This window comes from Sinocyclocheilus anshuiensis, unplaced genomic scaffold (genome assembly GCF_001515605.1).
Source record: "Sinocyclocheilus anshuiensis isolate Anshui unplaced genomic scaffold, SAMN03320099.WGS_v1.1 scaffold280, whole genome shotgun sequence".
Classification (NCBI taxonomy): Eukaryota; Metazoa; Chordata; class Actinopteri; order Cypriniformes; family Cyprinidae; genus Sinocyclocheilus; species Sinocyclocheilus anshuiensis.
The window spans coordinates 404,666-404,942 of record NW_015558575.1 but is presented as its reverse complement, the minus strand read 5'-3'; positions in this window follow the sequence as shown (position 1 = coordinate 404,942).

Sequence of the window (277 nt, the reverse complement as noted above, 5' to 3'; positions counted from 1 at the left end):
ACAGATTAGTCCTGTCACTTTAAGAAGTTACTCCTAATGTCAGCTCGTTAGGTGTATAAAAACACCTGTCCACACAATCTGTATCTTCTATTCCAACCTCTCCCACCACCATGGGCAAGACCAACGAGTTGTCAAAGGATGTCAGAGACAAGATTGTAGATCTGCACAAGGCTTGAATGGGCTACAAGACCATCAGCAACAAGCTTGGTGAGAAGGAGACAACTGCTGGTTTGATTATTTGGAAATGGAAGAAATACAAAACAACCATCAATCGGCC